Raw genomic sequence first — 6,236 nt, forward strand, 5'->3', positions numbered from 1 at the left:
CGCGTACCGCCTCAGCTGGTTCCGCGCGTTCTCAACGAAGAGTTCGCCGTGGAACAGATGGATCCAGAGGTCCCAGTGGGCTTCGATGCCGAGGTTCCCCTCGCAGACGGCGACGAAGACTGCCGCCTGCGAGATGGAGTTGGGGCTGAAATTGTGCAGCTCCACCCCGTAGTACTCGCATAAGGCCTGCATGAACCTGCTGACGGGAACGCCGAAGCCTCGCTCATGGAGGCGCACGAAGCTCACGACATAACCTTGTGGGGGCTTCGGCTCGGTCTCGTCCGGGTGCGGGGAAATCCATGCCGGCGCCCCCATGTCGGGGTTCCGCGGCAGCAGCCGGTCGGCGACCAGCTGCTCCAGGACTGCCACGGTGGCGGAGGACTTCCCCCACGGCAAGGGCTCCTGGATGTCCGACCTATCTTCAATTCGAGGGGGAATGTGGGAGCGAAAGCTCTGGATGGCTAAGGTGTTTTGTCTCCCTTCTCTATCTCTCTCTCTTTCTCCTTTCTCTTCTTCCTTCCGCTCTTGGCTGCGGGCTCAGGATGCAGGGAGGCGGAGAAGGCGAAGCAGAATGAAGGCAAATGGCCAGGTGAACCCAGAAGCTCCCCTTTCCCTTCATATTTATTCACCTTGACGGGCGCATCCGAAGCCTGACCCAAATCTACCGCATCGAATGCGGTAGATTTTGCTATCGCTGACGGATGGGCCCCACGACCGCGGAGTCTCCCACACGCGCACGCGGCAATAAATGCGGCACGGTAACCGGCGGGCGCGGCGCGACTGTTGCACTATCCCATCCGTCAGCCGCCACCCACGCCGCTTCGTCAGCCCGAGGCGGACGCCTGAAAAGGCGCGCCCACACCGTGCCGCACAAATCGGGCCACGTCGCCCGCTACCGGCGGAAGACCCGCGCGCGCGTGGCTCGCGGCTCTGCGACGTTTTCAGATCACGACGGAATATTCCTTCATAGGGTCTCTTTAACCTCGAAGGAATCGCATTTCGAGGCCTTACTGATCAGGGGGTCGATGCCTGGCCCTTCAGGGGGTTCGATAGGCGCCCTAGATCACCAAAGTCAGGGACTGCAGGGATGTGCCTTACAAGCTACCCTTGAACACGGAGTTCGAGACATCCTACGTAGTGTTCAAGGCCAGTCGAGGGTGCCTAGAAGGGGGATCCCATCGAGGGAGAGCATCGAGCCCTCGAACCCTACCGAATAGGTTCGAGCCCCGCCTAGCGAACCCTCGCGAGCGCTTTATAGGACGTGTCTATGGACCACGAGCCGACCCCTATCGAACGGGGCACGGACGTCCGCTTGAACAACCCGCTAATAGCTCACTGAAGCAGCCATAGCTCGCGGCCCGGGCATGGGTAGCATGGTGCGCTTCACCCCTCCTCCCTGCGGAAGGGCGACGAGGGTCGTAATCGAAGTCGAGGGTTTCCCCTGAATGCCTTCACACGGGCCTGGGCTCGGGGGCTCCCCGCACACCACAGTTCAAACCACACCCTCGAATAAGTCGACAACCGTCCATTGTGAAGCTCCACGTGTCTAACCAAACCCTCCGCTGTTGACGTGCGCTCTCCTGAAGGTTAAGCTGAACGCCGGGTCGCTGTACCAGCACTGAGAGTGCCGAGGCCGGCTGAAAAAGCACCGATGCCGGCTAAAAAAGGTGCTGGACGGCCACCCCAGTAAAGCTACCCAGTGGGACAACGTTTGTAGCCCTTGGACGAGAACAAACACTCCTCCAAGGCCTCGGGGGCTACACCCGCGGGTGCACTGACGCGCCCCCGCGAAGGATGACTTCACACATATTCGAGGGTCGTAACTCTATGTACACCCCTATAGCCTCGGTAATCCTCCCCGTAGAGGAGAAAGGGGACTTTATTGCTCAAATACAAGTAAAGATTACAAAGGGTTATCGGCACGAAGCCATCGAAAGATACAAACACATTGCCACCTATGTGGCAATTTTCCCTGTCTTGGGGAGGAACGAGTGACGAAGAAAGGCACCGAGCCCTTGGCTGACGCAACGGCCAGGCTGCTAGGGATGCGAGAAGCAGCCCCCAGACCTCACAGGTCCAGCGGGACGCTCTCCTCGCAAGTCTTCTTCTAGCGTCTCCTCCACCGAAGACCATGCGGGGGGTCGAGCTGGCAGACATCGCCCTCCGCACCGTCTCCCCGAGGGCAACCTCGTCGCTTGGGGGGACGATGCAAAGAACAGCCGCCCAACCTGGCACTAACGCCATGGTCAGGCGCCCCCATCCCCCTTCAGGCTAGGGGACATCGCAGAAGCATAACCCCACGGGCCCAATGCTCTTCTGCTGATCCCACTGAGCCTGGGGGATGGAGCGCACGCCCACTCCGGTCTTCCCCTACCGCTCGCAAGCTTTCTTCTAGCGCCAAAAGCCTAAAAAAGCCAGGCCACCCCATCTGGGGGCCGGTCACAAAAAGGCAAAGGAAACATTACTAGATTTAGGCAATGCTGGAAGAAAGAGTTGGGAGATTGGAGAAGAAAGGGAACCCCACGACCCCTATTTATAGCTGCGCCGGGCACAAAGCTTCAAGCTTGTCAAAGAGCGGAGGCTTGTATCGCCCGTGACGAAGTGGCGCTCCACGAGCAAAAGATGTCCTCGGTCCCCGTGTCAAGACACGACCGAACGAAATAAAGCAGAGCTGAGCCCCTGGATGCCAAGCGGTGCAGCGCCGGCTCTGGCCGGCTGCCCTCGAACGGCGCGCCGCAAGGCGACCGGGAACGCCGGGGCCAAGGCCCTATGTGCGGAACAGCGCGACGAAAGTGCCAGCTGCCAAGCAGCGGGCGCCACCGTCGCCCTGGCCCCCCTTAGCGCGCGGATACGTTTTGTCCTTTAAACAAACAAACAAAGAGGCGCGTGCCTTGAAGTACTCCCCCCATGGGCGTACTATCCCGACCGGCGTGTTGTCACATCCGCCGGGCTGGTGCTCAGGCACGTCTGGCGGGTGCGCGGCATTGACTGATCACGTCAAAAGGGAAATCCCCGAATTACCCTTTGGCCAAACCCACTGATTCAACCAAAGCCTCGGGGGCTACTGTCGGGTATCACAATTAGGGACACCCTAATCGGGGTACTAAGACCGCTTTTAAAAACACAAACACCTGTTAAGGCAACTAGGCCCACGGCCTCCTTCCAATCTAGAAGAAAGGAAAGGACTCAATGAAGCCCAGCACGCGGCCCATTCACATCCCCCTTGAACCCGCAGAACGATCTCCGCCTCGCTCGAGGGTTCCTCTCGGGCCCGCTGGACAATCTCCGCCTCGCTCGAGGGTTGCGGATCTACCCTCGAGCGGGTGAATCATTTTCGGCCTCGCTCGAGGGCTCCCTTCGGGACCCTCGATCACGCAACGCACCTCCGCCTCGCTCGAGGGTAGCGGATCTACCCTCGAGTGGTGACTCATCTCCGCCTCGTTCGAGGTTGTCTCTCAGCACAAGGGACAAACGGCCCCGCCACCCAACCGCTCGCCGTACGAAGGCATTGAAAGCCAGACACTCTGCCACGACTCAAAGGACAGGCGGCGTCAGGCCACCACTCCCATAGTGGATGTGACCGGGGTCCCATCCGCTGACTTCGGTCACCACTCCGCCATCCAGAAGGCTGTAGCGGCACTGTGGGACATGCAACGCGAGACAAGACAGGCCCGGCACGGCCCCCGTTCCTGTTCTGCCGACACCGACCATCCGGACTCACCTCCCACTGGGGAAGGGGTCCGGTAACGTCACGTGTCCTCCCAAATGGAGCGCTCAGCGTACACGGATGGGGCCCCGGACCTCCCCTTTTTAGGAGCCCCGGACCTTCTAGTGCGCACGACCGCACTCTGACCAGGGGATTCGGGGCCGTCCCGCGCCATTTCTACCGCCGGGACACTACCGGACGACCGGCATCATCTTCGCTGTACCAAGGACGAAATCCGGACGACAGCGACGCACGCCGCCTTCCCACAGTATACTTCCTACAGTGTCCGACCACTGTACCCCGCGATTCAGGGGAGGACGCGCGACTTCCATGCCCACTCATGTACGCCGCCCCTCCTTGTGACTATAAAAGGAGGAGGCGGGCTCCCCTTAGCTGGGGCTGGACTCTGGCTACTGCTGGCTGGTTAGTCTCTCTCTGGACTCTAGTCCGCTTGGTCTCTCTGGCTTCTCTCTTCAAGAGGACGTTCAGGGACTACTGAGCACTCATCTCAACCGACTCCACTCCTAGCTGAGACTTGGGAGCTTCTCTCCCTCTCTCGCCTTGCTTGTACCCCCTACTACAAGCACTCCAGGTGCAAGATAATACAGTGCCCTCGCACACCCCCTTTGCTGGACGTACGGCCCCGAGGCCGGAACCAGGATAAACCGCGTGTTACTGTGTTGCCTCTTGCATCATCATCTGGGACGAGGAAACACGCAGCATTTACTAGTTGGGATCCGGGCCCCCGGGTCGGGACACCGATAGTTGTGCTTTCGGGCTTGCCTTAGCATCTTACCTGTCCATCCGAAGGGTGGGGGACCCGGGGGTGCTAGGGTAGTGACCTCATATGCGGGCATGGTCCCCTGGTATGCGGGATCCCTTGGATATGACGGTGCTCCACGGTTTGACTGGGGTAGACCGCAGCTGGTGACAGCCCTGTCGGTCCGCCGGGAAGCTGCTTCTCGGTTAGCGTACTCCCCGACGTTCGGGTATCGTGTAGGAGTTCATGCAAAGATGAAACGAGACTGGATGTTCTCCAGTACGGGTCATTCTCCCCGATGTCCCTAATTTCCCGGCACCTGCAGCTCTAAGCATTTGGCTAATGTAACTTATCTGCTAACATGAATAGTATACTAGGATTTGTGCATATGCTCCCACTAACCTTAGGTGTACTTGTTTATTCTTTATTCATGAGAGTTGGTTGTTCTGTGTGTGTCACATTACCCCTGATTACCCCTAATTATCATTTATTTATCACTTACCCCTATGTAATCCGTGTCCTTGCGGATCTTTCTGTAAACGTTAAGACATACCAACACGGCATTTCTGTCGCCATTGCTAGGGACACCCCCGTTCCTAGTGATTGCGCTAAGAAATGTCAACTAGCATTTCTAGCGCCGTTGCCGGGGATGGCACTAGGTGTAAAGATTTTACTAAGAACATAAACATTGCAATATGAGTAAGATGTAGCTACTGCTTATACTGGCTAATGTGTTTCTCTTTTTGTTTTCTCTCGATTAGATGAAAACAGAGTAGTGTATGTCTGGTTTCTCCTTGCCAACAAACTTTGTTGAAAACCCGAGAAGCTCATGAGAAAGAGTCCGACCTCGCGTCGTCCCTCTTCCGCTCTCGCAATCAACAAGCGAGCCAGCTTCCCAAGCACCATCAACAATCACCGAACCTATGGCTGAGAAGACTCTCCGTGACTTCTCCGTCCCCTCGGCTACCAGTGTGGCAACTGGACCCAATGTTGATGTTGGGGACGTGAACTTTGAGCTGAAGTCCTGCCTCATAAACATGGTGCAGGCTAGCCAATTCTATGGCAAGCCAAATGAGGATGCCAACGCCCATCTCCAGAATTTTCTGGAGCTTTGCAAGACCGTAACCATACGGGACGTTATAGCTGATGCCATCAGGCTCTGCCTGTTTCCTTTCTCCCTCCTGGGGAAGACAAAACAGTGGTTTTATCAGAACAAGGAAGCCGTTAGCACGTGGGACAAATGTTCCATGATGTTCCTCGCCAAATTCTTCCCATTGGGCAAAACAAATGTCCTACATGGAAGAATTACAAGTTTCCAGCAGACAGGGATGGAATCCATCCCAGAAGCTTGGGAGAGACTCCAAGAATACATACTCACCTGTCCTCATCATGGGATGGACGAGTGGCTCGTGCTTCAAAGCTTTTACAATGGGCTAACGACAACATCCAGAGCCCATCTCGATGCTGCTGCTAGAGGAGCCTATATGGACCTGACAATCGCCAAGGCTACGGCCTTAATTGAAAAGACGGTCTCCTACCAGGGCTGGAATGAGGAGCGTTCCCAGCCCAGAACAAAGGGCAGAATGCATATCGTCAAGGAGATGGACATGCTCGCCGCCAAGCTGGACCTCCTACTGAAGAAACTTGATGAAGGGAACCGGCAACAAATGCTCATTCCCGTTCATGCCATGAACTCGTACTCAACGTGCGAGGTTTGTGGGGATGGTGGACACTCGGGGAATGACTGTCCCGAGACCCGAGAAGACGCAG

The 6,236-nt window shown here is 57.2% G+C and overlaps 1 non-coding gene across 1 annotated transcript; it reads right to left on the minus strand.

Annotated features, from left to right (window-relative positions):
* Positions 1 to 5,755: 5,755 nt before the first annotated feature.
* On the minus strand, positions 5,756 to 5,862 carry LOC120671758. The gene has a single exon (XR_005673847.1). It is a non-coding gene; the product is annotated as a small nucleolar RNA R71 (small nucleolar RNA).
* Between the last annotated feature and the right edge of the window lie 374 nt (positions 5,863 to 6,236).

Source organism: Panicum virgatum, chromosome 4N, assembly GCF_016808335.1.
Source record: "Panicum virgatum strain AP13 chromosome 4N, P.virgatum_v5, whole genome shotgun sequence".
NCBI classification, from domain to species: Eukaryota; Viridiplantae; Streptophyta; class Magnoliopsida; order Poales; family Poaceae; genus Panicum; species Panicum virgatum.